Genomic DNA, 15,390 nt, shown 5'->3' on the forward strand with positions numbered 1-15,390 from the left:
CAGCTACTATAAGCTACAGCTTATCTCCTAGGACACACACACACACAGTGGGCTGTTCAGAAATTTTTAAATATGTCACATCTTTCATTTTGTAGATTTATTAGAACTGGGTGAGCAATTTATAAGACTTCCATGTCTATTCTTGGGGTTTTTTTCTGATTTTTTCCCTTGTCTCTTTTTGGTAAATTTTCTGCCAACAGTTTAATAAATGGGTTTGAGAAGTTCATGATCTACAGTAGATAGCTATTGATTTACAGGCCATTGCAACCTCGTGAGCAGAGATAGGATTTAAATATGTGTTGTGTTAATTATGCAAACTATGCAATCAAGCTACACATTGGCTCTTAATTAAGAACTGGCTCAAGCACAAGATTCCTAATTGTAAAATATGTGTTGCTAATTTTATTGTTTAATGCAGCTGTTAACCACAATAGAAACATGGAGTTAAAGTTCTCTCCTCACAAAGAAGCATGCACCTGAGAGAAATGCTGCCCTTAGAATGGGACAAATTGAGGGTTTTTAAAAGGAAGTCTCTTAGGATATGGTTATGTTGCTGAACTATGCTTCCCTGCAAAGGTAAATGCATAGGCTTGGGTGGAGAGGGGAAAGATCAGTTTGTATCAGCAAAATTAAATTATTTTCCCTCCAGCCTTCCCTCACCTTGCTCACTCTTGTTACCATTTCTCTCAATGGTTCGAGCCCTAAATATAGAGGGATTGGGATAACCATACACAGGCTCTGTCTATCTGTAGTTCTGCATAGACAAAAAGTCACTAATCTGAGGACTGGAATAGTTAGCTCTGTCGCTGAGGCTGTGTATTGCACACTTCATTGCTGGCAGGCTGAGCTCTGTCTACCACTAACCCTGCATGTGTGAGAACTCACTAGGCTTTGTTTCAAAAATTATTGAAATGACCTTGCAAGTAGCCAATTAATTCTATTTAAATACTTGCTAATGGCTAGAGAACAAGCACAGTGCAAACTAAAGCTAAATCTTCAAGTGCTGTTTTGCCAATAATTAGACTCAGGGCCTGCAAGCAATGACCTGCAATTACAGTTTGCCTGAAAGCCCTGACACTTTTCCCCTGACAGAAGTGGTATTGAATGCAGGGCTGTGATGAGGGAGCTGCAGTTGCATTCATTGACGGTATGCCCGAGGGTGAGAGACTTGCACATACAAGGTGTAGAAAATACTTAATTTACTTGTTAAATCAGTTCCCTCTGCTGTTTCCCATTAGCAAAAGTCTTTACCAGCTGTGACTGTAGATCCTGCTAAAGCTTCATGGACACAGTTTCTTCTTGCTCCTGCTGTTGCACGTTGGATCTTAGTTCTTTGTGCTGCAGAAATTTTGAGTAGAGATTTCTGAATGAGAGAAAGAAGGAGCTTCTTTCTCCTGGGTTGCATGGGTGAGCAAAACTGAACTGAGTCACTCAGGTGAGAGCAACGTGCTCTTCTTCTAGGTGTCCAAACAACCCAGTGGTCTTTGCCTGTCAGTGTCTAAAACCTGCCTGGAAGTAACAAGTAAAGCATTTTATATCTGCCTTAGAAAGGAGGTGTGTGCCTGTAGCTCTGGTTTGATATGGTTCTGTATATAGCACATTCTAAAAGGCTTTGTTGGTGGACAGGTAATGTATTTTCCTGTAACAAGTTTATAATTTGTAGCAGAAGACTTTCTTTCTCTTTCTGTTGTTTGTCTTACCATATGTTGGCACTTTGTTTGCACATGCTGGTTGTTTATGGTCAATACAGATGTACTACTGCTTCAATCATACAAATCATCTAAGTGCCTAGACTGTGAAGAACTTTCATGAAAATATGAACCTATCCTGACAGAAAAACTAAAGATCTGTAAATTCTCAAATGGTATATAATTTCTAGTGTTTTTTCACTCTACATTTATGTCACTACTTGATTTGTAATGTTACAAAAATGTAACCAAAAATTTGGTTCTTATGCTTCATACTTACAAGCCAAAATTATTTGAGCAAAGCCAAACAATTGAAATAGATTACATGGCAAATTCGCTCCAACATTGCTGCTAGGTTTTTAAACCATTGGACATAAGCCCTCATTTCTAAGAACTTTTTATTTTTCCACTATGGCAAAAACTGGATGCAGGATACCCTTTTCTATTCTCTAGAACCAGATGATCTGGAAGGAATCAACAGTTGGTTCAACAGTTGTTGTTTCAAATGTGCTCAAGAATAAAGATTCCCTTGTCGTCATATGGCTTAGCTCACTGTAGAGGTAAGAGTTGTCTTTTAAGCTTAAATTTGCCATGGATCCAAGTATCCCAAATGGTATTTGCAAGGTTGGAATTACCATTCTTTCATAGTTTCATCCATGGTTTGTGCTTCAGAAGAATAATGCATCACCACTGTGTCCTCATCTCCTTAGTATCAGTTAAATAATCATGAGGACCATGAAAAGGCTTGTTATGATTGTTTTCCCCTCTAAGCAGAGAAAAAAAAATACAGGGAGTAGCTTCACCCCAAAAGCAATGAACTATCCCTGTGATTGATTGTTTACTAACAACTATAATGTAGGCCATGTGGGAATAAGGGCTGCTTCCTTCCAGAAAGGTGGTGGGATCAAAAGCCCAGCTGAGGTGGATCTACACGAGTGCACACAGAAGGAGCAGGAAAACTGATTCAGTTCCCATCACAGAGACATGAGGGGAAGACTTCTCCAAGTGGAATGCTGCAATGGATAGCTAGAAACACTTCAGAAGGGGCAGGTAAAGAAGGAGAGATGGTGGAGTAGCCCTATAAGTTAGGGAGAGTTCTGATGGTGATGATAGAGTTGAGTGTTTATGGGTAAGAATCAGAAGGCAACAAGGCAGGTATCCTGGTGGGAGACCATTACAGGGCAAAGAGGCAGCTGAAATATTCCACAAGCAGCTGGGAGAAGTCTCCCAGTCGCTGGCCTTTGGGGGGGACTTCATCTGATCAGATGTCTGCTGGAAATACAACAGAGCAAAGGACACAGCCTAGGAAGGTTCCTGGAGTGTGTGGCTGACACAGCTGGTGAAGGAGCCAGGTCCACCACTGAACCTGGTGTTTGTGAATAGTGAAGAACTTGTAGTGTTTGGAGGCCTCTTGGGCACAGCAGTCACAAAATGACAGGTTTTATCCATGGAGAAGCAAGAAGGGCCTCAGCAGAAATGCTGTCTTGGGCTTCTGGAGGGCAGACTTTGGCCTGTTTAGGAGACTGGTTGAGAGAAGAGGGGATCAAGTGCCCCCTCAGTCAGTTCACAGATGACACAAAGTTGAGCAGGAGTGCTGATCTGCTGGGAGGCAGGAAGGCTCTGCAGAGAGAACTGGACAGGCTGGATCAATGAGGATCAATTTTGTGAGGTTCAAGAGGGTTCAGTGCAGCATCCTGCCCTTGGGTCCCAACAACCCTTGCAGTGCTACAGGCTGGGGGCAGAGTGGCTGGAAAGCTGAGAAGGGCCTGGGGGTGCTGGTTGGCAGCAGCTGAAGGTGAGCCAGATGTGCCCAGTAGTTTGCTTGTGCTGCTCCATTCCCTCTGAGCAGAGCTGCTCCTTGTCAGGGTGAGGGGAGTGGGTGGCTGTGAATGAACAGGAGATAAAGGAGATGCAGGCTGTGCAGAGGATGCAGTGACAATAAATAAATGCAAAGGGTGCTTCAGAAGAGGGAGGAGGGTATATCAAGGACGAGAAGAAGTGGGTATGTCCCAAGATGAGAAGGAGGAGGCAGGGTGGGATGACCATGTCCTGTGGAGAGTCCCAGATGTCCATGGTGCCATGGACATCTCCCAGATATCCAAGGTAGCCATCTCCCATAGCACATTGGCTGGTTTGCCCCTCTGCAGCTGCAGGGTCATTCCAGGAATGGTCCTGGTAGGCTCCAGAGGAAGTTAGACAGCTGTGCTCTGCCCTTGAGATGAACATCATGACGTGATTGAACAACCACAAGGAGGAGAGCAGTAACCAGCAAAGATGGCAGATTCCTCAGGGCTCCTGTTGTTGACAGGTCTAGCTAAGGCAACTGTTATTCTAGGAAGCTTTAATGATTTTAGCAGTTGGCTTGCATGGAACCTGGAATGTTTTTTTTTTCTTCACTCTAATAACAGGTTTCCTAGGGTGTCATAAATACATTATATTCACTTTGCTATCATGCTTTAGATTTGATTTGATCTCTTTCTTTTTTACACCAGTGCAATCTCTTGCTTAATTACAAATATAACCATGAAGAGATTTTTAGTGTAATTTGTGTGTAATTTTATGAAAGTGCCTGAAAGCCAGACTACTAAGTCTGCTCCATTTCCTGTAAGAGAGGTTTCTTGCTTTGGTGGAACTAACTGCCTTGGTTTCCAGTGAGGTTGAGAGAGGTGGGGGAGGATGCATATCAATGAGTGTATGTCCCATATACACATCAGTCTATGTAAAATGTGGTTTTCTGCATACTTCATAATAGGACATGGCTATAAAGATGGATATTTGGAGTATGGGTATAATTTCTGTTCTCATGCATACGATTTAGTGACAGGTTGGATGTGTTTGTAGTAGATACATTCCAGTATCTGCTATGCCATACAGGCCCAGCCTGCACTTAGTGGTGTGGCCAGACTGGTGGTTTCTAGGCAACTCCTGCAAGTGTTCCAAGATTAGCTCTGAAATCTACGAATATTCAAGGAAATTCACAATGGTAGGCCATTTTTACTGCTACCATTTTTAGCTCTGACATAAACCACAGCAGAATGTTCCTTGAACATCACGAAAAAAGGTTTTTTAGGTTTTTTTTTTTTGCCTAAGCACTGGCAGAGGGTGCTCAGAGATGTGGATCTCCATCCTTGGAGATGCTCAGAAGTCATCTGTACATGGTTGTGGGCAGCTAGCTCCATGTGGCTCTGCTTGAGCAGGAGGGTTCCAGAGGCTCCTTTCAACCTCAAGTATTCTATGGTTCTGTGATTCTGCTCCACATTGGAGCTCTTTTGTACCTGTTCATGTCCAGCAAGATTCAAAAAACTCCTCCTTCATTTTAAGCCCATCTATCTTTCCCTTTAGAAGAAGTAACTTAAGGAATGAATTTTTTTCCTAGGGAGATATGAAGTCTGAAGGTACTTCAGTCTGGTGTATCTTCTCTGCTTCTGCTGCCCAGATTTAATTCACTCAGAACTAATGGCAAGCCTTCTAACACAAGGATTATTCATGTGGAAGTTCCTGCTGCTTTCTGTCTAGCAGAGATGTGCCAGGCAATTCCTAGGGCTTGGCGTAATCTTTTTTTCTACTAACTTCTTATTTAACTTAGCAAAGCATGCCCTGTATTTGATCTAGCTCAGCCATCTACTTGGATGGCTCACACAGTTGAGTTGTCTGAATTGGAAAGGAATGAAAAGCACCCAACTGACATTGGCACTGCAGAGTGAAAAGGGAAGAGCTCCACTCCAATGTGTCAGGAAAACAATCCATCTAGTGCTTTTCATCTTGATCTGCAAACAAATTGCATGGTCAGATTGCCCATGCCTGCTCCTTAGAACCTGTGATCCTCATACTCTTATCTCAGCTGTTTCAGTGCAGTTTTCCCCTTTGAGTTCTATTTATAAGTTTGAGTTACAAACCAAGAAGTAATGTCCAAGTATAAAGGAGATTTCTTGGTGTGCTAAGAGAACCAATTTCCTTCTCATCCCAGCAGCAGGAGGCAACAAGTGATCTCCGTAGGAGAAAACAGGACTCCAAGACCATCTTATGCACTGGAAGCCAAGCATCTTGTGGGAGTTCTGGCAGTGGTCTGTGCCTCTCAAGTCCAGGTCCTTTGCTTCTGGAGCTGTAACTCTTGCTTACTTCTTGTCCCTCTGCTCTGTTGCATTTCCTCTGTCTTGAAAATGCCTCAGCACTGGGGCTTCTGCCTCTCAATATGTGCATGACAAGGCAGATCCCTCCTTCCACAAGAGTACATTGCATCTTGAGGTGTAAATCAGGATCAGCAGTGCAGTACCATTGCAGACTGAGCAAAACATCTGCTTTCCCCAGACAGAAAAGCAAGTAAACAATGACAGGCAATATTTGCCATACAGCAGTCTTGTGCAGCCTGTGATTTGCAGTTCCTGCTTGATTCATAACACATAGGAAGATGGAAGGAGACATCATGGCTAAAAAACACCCTGCCTTCTGGCTATAGCAATGGGAAAACAGCTTTTCTCACTGGCAATGATCAGGAGAAAGGGTGCAACTTAAAACAAAAAAAAAATAAAACTAGGATAGTGGCTTCTCTTCCCCCACAGTGGTAGATTACTCCTTGATTTCAAAATAGCTGGAAAACACTCAAGCATTCTGTCTGCTAGCAGGAATTGATCCTCTGGGAAATAGTTGATGTCAAGCATAAATAAGTTTTGAAAACTTACTGGCTAAGAGCTGATTGTGACCAGTGAATATAGGCAAGTGAGACAAGCTGATTTATGTTTTTAAATACTGTCTAATTAAAACAGACTGACTACTGTTCTTGAGCATAGTGAAGCCCAAGACAGGTGGCTGGCTGTTACAGAGGAACCATTCCTGGCTACTGTCAGAGGGGCTGCTTTTGGCAGTGCATGTAGAAATCACATTGCCTCTGTGTGGTATCTAGTCAGCTTATTTTTGAATAGGAGCACAAATCTTCTGGCAGGTCTGTGGTTGCAGTTACAAGGCTGGGGGTGACAGTGGGAGTTGGGCCTGGAAAGGGCTCTTTCTCCTGGGTCGACACTGGGGCTGCTCTGCAGCTGAAAAAATGCAAGGCTAAATCCAAGTCAGATGGTACTGAGAGGGATTCTGGTTTCTGGGTTTTTTTCTGACCAAACCCCAAAATATTTCTGTTTTTTGGGAAACAAATTAAGAGGTTTTTGAGAGTCACCTTTACTGAATGGTGGAGCAGTTAAGGAATTGGTCCACTTCTTCTATCACTACCTTGCACAAGGCAGAGGCAGTCAGGAGGACCTCAGCCTCTCCTTTTGAAGTTGTTTCACTTTGGATAAACAATTAACATTTACTAGAAGAGCGACTGGTGCTCAGGAAGTCTAACCTCTCACAAGAAGACCCACCAGGCTACTGATTCATGCACACACGTGTGTTCTCTCTCAATGAATAGTTAATGTTTTATTAAGGGTGGAACATTTCCAAGGGGATGATTCAAATCTTCTCCCTGGATCCAATACTTGGCTTTCAGCTAATATGCTTTTTGTTCCATTAGAAATGCCATTGCTTTTATACAACTCTTTCTTCTTCTCCTCATCTAAATGCCTGTCTTTGTTTCAGTTGATTTTTGCTTCATTACTTGCTCAGACACTGCCCTCTACTTTGCTCCTTGACCCTGAGAGAAGCAGATCTGTGCCTCCATTATATTTGGGATCAGCTGAGTCTGTGAAAGGGCCAAAGGTAGTTTTGTCTCTGAAACAAGCTGAAGAGAGCTAAAGTTTTCCCATCTCCACACTGTCTCCCAGGTCATTCGGAGCATGTTGCCCCTCACCTGCTCCACGTGCCCTTGATGAGCTTGGCACTTCTCAGCAGCCTGTTTCAGAAATTAGCAAATGTGCAAGGGTGCATTCAGTCCTCATCAGACTCATTTTCACCACCTTCTGCCTCTCTCAGGGTGGTTTTGAAGGAGGAAATGCAAACTACAATATGGTAACCAGCATGTACAAGCAGTGGGGTCTTGCTGTGGAGAAACCCAGAGGGAAATCCTGAGCTGAGGACATATGCATCACCTTTATTCTGTAGAATATAGCCCCAGCCTGAACTTGACCCTAACTTGGGTTCACATGAAAAACATCTGCTTTCAGGACTGTGATGTGACATTTCAGCTCAGGATTTTGTGCTGAGGTTGTAGATACACTTCTCTGCCCGCACGGTGACATTAATATGTGTGTTGTTGCACAACATGTCCTGTTCTCAGGGGGTGGAGGTGAATGGAGAAAGTGAAAGTAGGGGTGAAACAGCTGAAGGAGACAAGGTTGTTGTGTCTGCACTGGCTGTTGGACTGACTGGTTGGGTCAGTCACAACCCAGAGGAGAATTAATGGGCACTTCATGGCTGATAATAAGTTCAGTGGCTAAGTGGCATTTACAAGACTGCTAACAAATTGAACTGCTGGTACAGCTATGAACATGATGCGTTGACCTCCTGCTTTCCTTGTTTTCTCCTGTCTTTTGGCCAGCATGTCTCTTCTAGCCTCTCTCTCCATCCCTGAGGATGTCTCTTGTCTGCTTTGCCTCCAAGTGGTGATGGGAGACCTGTGTAAAACAGTTGTAGAAACTCCCATGGTCACTGGATCCTTGGCTAACCAAGCCCCATCTGTTGCAAACCACAGCACTTGCACTGATATCCCAGGGGCAGTAAACCATTCCATATGGGAAGTTCTGCCATGTACATAACATTGTCCAGAACAAAGCCTAGTAAAGGAGTTGTAATGTTAGGAATAAACAACACAAATCAAGACAAGAGATAACATATTGAGAGAACATGTCTGTAGTCTGCTAGTTGTAAATTATAAATTCCAGTTGCCCATTGTGGGAAAGGAATATGAGTGACACCAGCACCTACACTCAAATTTCAGATGAGTTGTATCACCTGCTTTGATTCAATTTGGTAAAAAGGGTTTTCATGATATTTCCTATACTTCATGTGGAACAAGTTGACTTTGTGATTCTAAATGTGTATAGCTTTGCAAATGGACCTCAACTCTAGATTTCTGACATTTTTTAGATTGTGTCCTTGAGATGTTTTCTCTAGTTTCATTGTTGTGTCCACCCCCAGTATGAGCTTCATATCTTGGCTGTCTGAATAAACTCCCTCTTACAGGAAAATCTGTAACACCTTATCACTGTTTCCACTATTGCATATGGCTTCCTCTTATCCCAAATAGCATTTGAGCTAACTTGTGCTTGGGCAATGCAGAATGAATTTGGATTATGCAAGCCACTTTAGGCTAAGTTTTGCATGGTAGGGAGAGAAAATTAATGATGTAATTACACTGAGATTTAGTGGCAGGTTAAAGGGCAGAATCTCACAGGAAATGCTGTAAGGAGGAAAGATCATTCCACTTTTGAAAACCATAGGGAATGTTCCCTCCAGAACTTGCCAGCTGCTGTTTGCCTTGTTTTCCAATGCTTTCATTCGTTGCTTTGTAAAGGTGTCAAAGACACCGAAGAACCCAGGAGCTTTTATTGCAAGGGTGGATTAAGACTCTCCTATGTGTGGAGGTTGTTCAAAGATTATGCTGTGAGAAAAGCCAAGCAATGCCACCTTGGGATAGGGAAATTATAGCACAGTAGCCCCCAGCCAGGGAAAGATATCTGAGCTGCATCCCCCTTGTTGGAGAGCAGCACAGACAGAGTGACCAAACTGAAACAAGCTCTGGTGACTTTCTCATGTAAAACCCTGCTCTACTGCCTTGCTGGCTTTCATTTGGCCTGTGCGAAACACAGCCCACCAGCTGCAGGTTTTGCACATCTGGTCCCTACCGCTGCTTGGCTGCCTTGGGAGTGTGTTGGGAGCAGAGAGCACAGGCTGTGTTCCACTGCTGGTCTCACAGCATGCCTCTGTGTGTGATGCAGCTGGAGGTTTGGACATGGAGTTGAAATGCAGGTCCCTTTCGAGTGGTGGGGTTGGGCTGTTTAGCCTGCAACTTCCAGCTGATTTAACTCATGAAGTATCACTGCCTCCACCAGAACTCTGCTGCCTTTTTGGTGTCTATACAGAGGTCTTGTCCTCTCTTCCCCTCATAACACTCCCTCCCTGTGGATCCTAACAGATCCAGGCAAACTGAAAGGATTTTGCTACCAGCAGGGTATCAAATCTCCATTTTTCATTAGAGACTTAGAATATGGGTTTTTAAAAAAACCCCAAACAACATCCAATGGGAAAGATGATGTTTTTCATGCATAGGTCAAAGTCAAGCCTTCCTTTCAATAATTGAAATTCAATTAGTAAGATACATCTGAGACTCATTTGTGCTCTTCTCTGAAGTTCTGTGTGCTTGGGGCTTATGAAGGAGGCTGCTCTACACCACCTTGCAGGAGTATGGTAGATACATAATTTGCAGCTGCTTTCAGGATACTTCCCAGTCTTTTATTAAATTACAGACTTTTCAAGTAGCAGATATTTTAGGATTTTTCTGCAGAAAGACAAAAGAAATATTCTTGATTTTCTTACTACTTTTACGTGTTTTTTCTTGTTTTCCAGATCTGAGCAGATATTGTATTTTTTTTTCCTGTGGTAATTGTAACACTTTAACTCTTATTTAATCTTTGTTAAAAGCTACATTTTTATGAGCTTGTGGAACATGTTCCACAACTACTTTCTTTTTCCTTCTGGACATGTAGTAACTTGGTTTTAAATCATTATCCTGAGCATGTCAAGGTATTCTGAAGATGATTTTAGCTATGTTTCATGACAGCAGTGAACAGGTAAATCAAAACACTGGGTTTGAAGCACATCAGGCACCTCTTAGAGGAGAAAACTGTCACTTTATAGACTTTCTTCTCTGAAGAATGGTAGCAACACAGATGTACCATCAACTGTATTCTCCCTGTCATATGAAGGAAAGTTTGGTCACCTCTGTGTTTCTCATTCTGCATGAGTGTGCTTCTCCAGAGAGCCAGGGTAATTTGGGGGTCTGTCCATGCCCCTCACTCACTGCAGCCCAGGCAGCTCTTGCAGATAAAAAAGGACACTGGCAGACACCACTGCCTGAGCACTTGTGCTCCAACTCACCAAAGCTGGAGAGCAGATGGGAGAGCTCTGTGGCAAATCCTATCCTTCCTCTCTCTACAAGGTCAATGTAAAGCAACTTCCTGCTCTTTCAGAAAAGCTTTTTCATCGGGAGGTTTCGGTTTAGTATATTTTTTTCTCTCTGATACCTCGTCTAGAACAATTTGAGGTGCCATGGATTTCACAGTCAGCAATATTTCATCAATGGCTGCCCATGTACCTCACATTTTCACCAATGCAATTTGCTGAGGTGGAGGTAGTTCTCCATCTCCACATGCAGAGAGCAGCAGGGAGCAGAGCCTCTGGCCTGGTTCAATCAAGGCACAGCTGAAGTTCAACCAGCTGGAAGAGAGAAAGGATGACAGGGTTACTGCTGAGCCTCTCCCACGGGAAGGTATATTTTCTGTTGAAGTAACAAGGGCCAGCAGTCTTGTTTGAGCAGCTCCAAGACCAAGTCCAGAGTGTGAAACCTCTTTTGTCAACTGCAGCCATGCTAACAGCAGTATAGGCTGGAATAGGCATGAGGAGAATCTTTTGTTTTTTAAAACAGGTTGTTGCATACATCAAACTAGACTGAGTTTTCCCATAATCTGAGAGAGAAGGGTAAAAAACCTAAAGCAGAGAGTTGGCCATAGAAATTGCTATCCAGATAAGAGTGTCTGCTAAGATATTATTATGACTGACAAATGAGCCAAAAAGCAGCCACCTACTGCTAAGGCTTTGGGTTAGAAACCTGGAGGGGGTTGAGAGGGACTATTTTGAACAGGATTTTGGCAATGCTAATGATAATCTGACAGAAACATTTAATATCCACTCAATTCACTGTTGGTGTTAAGCTAACACTCTGTGAAGTGGCTGAAAGAGAGTGGTGGAAGGAAGATGAAACAAACAGATGATAAAATAACACTGCACAGTATAAAGCACTGTGAAAGTGTACTCTTTTAAAATGAAAAAAAACCCAAAACTTTCCGTTGAAAAAGAGCAACAACAATTTTAATATGAGAGCCACAATAGTTTCTAAAATGATGTTTCAATTAGCTATGATTTATTTTCTGCTGTTACGCACTTTCCTTTTCCACAATTGTTGTGCTGTGACCTACAATGGCATTTTAATATTTTGGCACAGGTTTTGAGTCTGCAATGGCAGACACTGTGAGGCCATGCAGCATATTCTGGTTGGTCTCTGAGATCCTTTCTGAATGAGTGATTTTGGCCTTGAGAATGTTATTTGTGAGATGGAGTTAAGGAGTGCAATTCTCGTTCATAAGATCTCCCTTGCCTTTTAAGGAAGACCTTTATAGTCAATTTTCCCCTCGTTTCCTGTCAATTTTTTTTTTCCTAGAGAAGCTAAACTGGGGTGCTGCCCACAACACTCAGCTCTGAACTCTCATAAATGAGCAGGAACAGGCAGTGCAGTTCCAGCTGGCCAGTAAATGAAGTGTGACAAAAAGCTTTACCTTTCTATTTTAAAACAGAGCAAAGCTTTAAACTGCTGCACATAGAGAGATTACAGGCATTGAAGCAAATTAAAATAGCATATATCCTGTGTAACAGATGACAAGAGATGACTATTTCAGTCCTTCACAATTTTAACTCAATTTTCCTCAAACGTTTTATGCAGCTTTGTGAGACACCTTAATTGCTGCAGGATACCCTCTCTCAGCAAAGATTTCCATGAATATTGCCAATTTGCAATACAGGGAATGATAATCCTTAGGCAAAATAAATGTCTTTAAAACAAAGCCCCTCTTTTCACTGAATATTCTGACAGTACCCCAGTAAAGGAATGGAGTTAGGGTACAGTGAGACAATTTTGAAATTATATAGATTTGGGCATGATTAATGCTGCAGACTCCTGTCAGGTATCAGTTAACATCAACTGAAAATAATTATTGGTTTAAATTGCCTGGAGAAGCTCTAGTTGAGTAAATGAGAAGGTGGAGAAGAGCAAGAGGAGTGGGAAGCAGGATGTACTCAAAGTACCTGGTTCTGAATATGAAAGTTTAGTAACTCCAGACTGACATTCCAACCCCTGTTACAAACCACTGGTAGGCTTGTGATAATACCAGTGGCACAGGGAAACTCATAACTGTGTATGTTTAATAAGATGAAGGAAAGGTGTAAATAAATCATATAGTGGTGACCTGAATATAGAGGGGCATGCTACAGAGGCAGGCATTTTTTTTCTATTTTAAAAAGTTATTGAATTGTTGTCATATTCAGCCTTAATTTCTTCAACAGATACAGTTAAGATACTCAAAAATACATAGAGAAAACAGTTCCTTCCCACTGCAGGCATATGAAAGATTGTGAGATTTCTGCTGTTCTCATTTTAACAGTGATGTTGAACAGGTAGCTGCTGCCCCAGGTGTTGCTATATGAGCATAAGAGGATGTGAACTTGGTTTTTTTTTTAAGTCTTCATAACCTCCTGAAGTAGAAAAAGGGACTTCTTTGGAATGGATGGTGCAGAACTTTTCTGCTCTGATGTAGAATAAGGCCCTGTAAACATTTGACAAGCAGATCTCTCTCTTGATTATACAGAGAACATAGCTTTGGCAAAGAGCCAAATCAAATCCTTTTGTGATCACTATGAAGATTTGAACAGACCTTGTATGAAAGCAGAACAAAATGGAGTTTATTCTTTCAAAAAACCAAACAGAAATACCCTTTAAAAATCCAGCAGTTCCATCATCCTGGCCTTATATATGTTTGCTCTCAGTCTCTGAGAAAAAACCTTAGTAATGCCATCAGGAACTCCACCTACCTCTAAGGTGAGTGACTGCTTAGTCATGGTGTACAGGAAGGACTTAAAGGACACAGAGGGGGGGAGGTACCAGGCACCTCTGTGCAAAAAGGAACTCTAACCTGGAGTCTGCTGCTATCAGTAAAAACCTGCAATTCACATTCCACTGTCCTTTTAGGGTTTTGTTGACCGTGGAGCTGCACTTGTAACCTTCCATCTGTTGTGCTACTGTAGCATAGTCGGGGATGAACATTGTGAGAATGTTGAAATGATCAAAGCCACAAAGTGAACATGCTAAATAAACTGTTTCACAAAATATATACCTGTATGTAAAGCTATGAGCTATAAGTACAGCTACATGTTTAGCTATAAGTAAACAGCATATAAACTACATATAAGTATAGCTCTATGTACAGCTATAAGTAAACAGCAATAAAAATCTGTTAGCATCAGAAATCATGGATCAGCATTATTCATCATAGTGCAGGTTCCTCAGTTCTTTTAGTCTGGGTCATAAGCAAGTTTTTTTGCTGCCTTGCTTTTTTTTTTTTTTTTTTTTTTTTTTTTTTTTTTAGTATTAGGGATACAAATTTATTTGCTTGTTGTTCCTTTACTGCCTTCATCAGTATAAGTATTTATTTTGTATTACTTACAGTTCTGGTTTTACAGGAGATTATGTTCTCCCTTCCCCTCCTTCCAGGTGTGTACTTGCTTGAGCTGCTGGTGTGTGATCACACAGCTTTTCTATCTGCAATGCTGAAGCTCATGCAGATACAGTCTGTGCTATAAAGACAATTCCCCAGTATTTAGCACAAGTGTGCCATTTCCTCCTCTCAGGCTGTGATATGAATGTGGGTTTTTGTATGCTACAACTGGAAACATCTGGGAGTTTCAATAGGATAAACTTTTATGACATTACATGTCCCTTGCAGGTGACACTGCTGTTGCTCAGGGAACTTCCTCTTTCCATTTACCCTCAAATCTTCTAATCCCTTTGTGAAGGCCTGACAAGGCTGTTCCCTGGCGCAATCTTGAACATTAAGAAAGATTCCTGATTAATGCATGTGCACATGCAGCACTCCACAGAGATGTGCCTGCTAACATCAATGCTGCTGTCAGTAATGAGCTTTCTGAAAGAGAGGATGCTCAGCCATGCTGAGAGACAGAGCACAGGCCATGCCTGGGGACATTCCTGTGGTCTTCAGCCCTAAGACAGATGTGCAAATGGAGTCTGCCTTGTCTTCTGTCCTGACAGCTTTTATATGGGAACTCAGCAAAGTATCATTAGCAAATTATCTCTTTTAGTGAGTAAATGCTTTGCTTGCTAGTCCACTAATTTTGGCAACTGAGAAGGCACACACACTTGCTCCTATCACAGGTACCAGAAAATGCGAGCAGATGTATCACAACATGGACTGCAGGAGGATGCTCTGAGGGAGAACATAGCCTTTATGGGGTAACTCTTGAAATCTCATGCAGATGCCTGAATTTAGGCATCTAGTGTTAGATGAGAGACCTCAGAATACCTGAGATATCCACATAGAGTTGGTAGCAATGTCCCAGGAGCTACAGAAGGTCCATGTCAAGATGGAGGCTGGGCATCCTCAGCATTTGATTGTCTGAAAGGGCATGAAAGGCCCAACAGTTGAGTTGCAACCTTAAGTCATGAGGTGTCAATAAAAACACGGTTCAGTTCTTAGCAACTGGTTTTCTGTGGATAATCAGTGTTTGTCAATACAATTCAGCATTTGGGAACACAATTCAACATGAAACAGGCATTATTTCAATGATTTTATTTGTGTTTCTGCCTTCTGTTGTGGAAAGAAACACCTCCATTAAGAAGTTTTGAAAGCCATAGGCTACAAGGGGATATCTGAGGTCAGTTAGGAGGCCCTGCAGACTACCTTAATGCCTCAGTAACAATGCAAATGTTGCAAAT

The 15,390-nt window shown here is 42.2% G+C and overlaps 1 protein-coding gene across 3 annotated transcripts in view; it reads left to right on the top strand.

Annotated features, from left to right (window-relative positions):
• LNX1 (ligand of numb-protein X 1) overlaps nt 1-15,390 on the top strand; it is a 148,846-nt gene that overhangs the window by 39,864 nt on the left and 93,592 nt on the right. The gene's annotated exons all lie outside the window — the stretch shown is intronic.

The sequence above is a fragment of the Serinus canaria genome, chromosome 4 (assembly GCF_022539315.1).
Source record: "Serinus canaria isolate serCan28SL12 chromosome 4, serCan2020, whole genome shotgun sequence".
In the NCBI taxonomy this organism is placed as follows: Eukaryota; Metazoa; Chordata; class Aves; order Passeriformes; family Fringillidae; genus Serinus; species Serinus canaria.